Source organism: Perissodus microlepis, chromosome 7 (genome assembly GCF_051167445.1).
Source record: "Perissodus microlepis isolate ML-2025 ecotype Zambia chromosome 7, ASM5116744v1, whole genome shotgun sequence".
Taxonomy (NCBI): Eukaryota; Metazoa; Chordata; class Actinopteri; order Cichliformes; family Cichlidae; genus Perissodus; species Perissodus microlepis.
Window position 1 is genome coordinate 63,613,359 of NC_140467.1, and position 1,060 is coordinate 63,614,418.

The 1,060-nt window shown below is 45.2% G+C and overlaps 1 long non-coding RNA gene across 1 annotated transcript in view; it reads right to left on the reverse strand.

The window, feature by feature from the left end:
* Positions 1–983: 983 nt before the first annotated feature.
* Positions 984–1,060, reverse strand: part of LOC146384618 (uncharacterized) — a 4,344-nt gene continuing 4,267 nt past the window's right edge. Inside the window, exon 2 of the long non-coding RNA XR_014800897.1 lies at positions 984–1,060. This exon is cut by the window's right edge and continues 1,661 nt beyond it. This is a non-coding gene — a long non-coding RNA (uncharacterized LOC146384618).

Consider the following 1,060-nt stretch of genomic DNA (forward strand, 5'->3'; position numbering starts at 1 on the left):
AGCACGGCCCTGCCAATTCCAGTTTCCAACATGGCAGAACTTAGACAACCTAAAAATGTTGTTGTTTGGCTTTTTTCAGTGTTTTATTTGTTCGTGAGTAAATCGGTTTAGCTCAGATTAAAGTTGTTAGATTAGTTCAAATAAAACTTTATTAATCCCCCGGGTGGTTTTCACACAGCTGAATAAACGTCAAACAGAAAATTAAACAGAAGTGTGAGACGGTCGAGAGTTTACTTCAGTGTCCTGTTATATTTTAGACAGCAAAGAGCAGACGGCCGAGTTTATTCAACTCCACCGAGACAGCGGTGACGCAGATCTGAAGGCTGGACCGTCACATTTCACAGCCGTTTACTTCTGGCCTACCCGACCTTCTGAGGACCCGGCCCACGTAGACCGCGAAGGCCGGGTCCTCAGGAGGATGCAGCCCATGAATTTGGACACGACCAACATCTACAGACCTGCAGGCCTCACTCAGATCAGCAAAGGTCAGAGGTCAACGATAACAATGAGACAGAATAAAAATGGCCTCAATGGGAGAGTCCAAGGAGAAAACCACTGCTGAGCAAAAACATCCCAGCATACAGACGACTCGCTGCAACTGACAGAACTGTGGCCTGAAAACCCTGAAGGAGGATGTCCGCCCATCAGTCCGTGCCCTGAAGCGCAAGAGCACTCGGGCAGAAGGACAATGATCCGAAAGCAGCACGTCCACCTCTGATTGGCTCACAGACACAAAATGAAGGTTTCGGATTGTCCGAGTCAAAGTCCGGACTTAAGTCAGACTGAGATCTTCAGGGTGAACTTAAACATGCTGGAAAACTCCAATGTGTCTGATTTCAAACAACTCTACGGAGAAAAGTGGGCCGAAATTCTTCTACAGTGATGTGAAAGACATGAAATAACTTCATGTAGAGAACCTTTCATGGTGAAAGTTGTGTTGACACTGGGAGACTTTCTAGCAAGCAAAACTTTTAAAGATAAGGTAAGATAAGATAACTCTTTATTGCCATTGCAGAGTCATACATAGAACAATAGCACAATGAAATTGGAAAACTGTCCC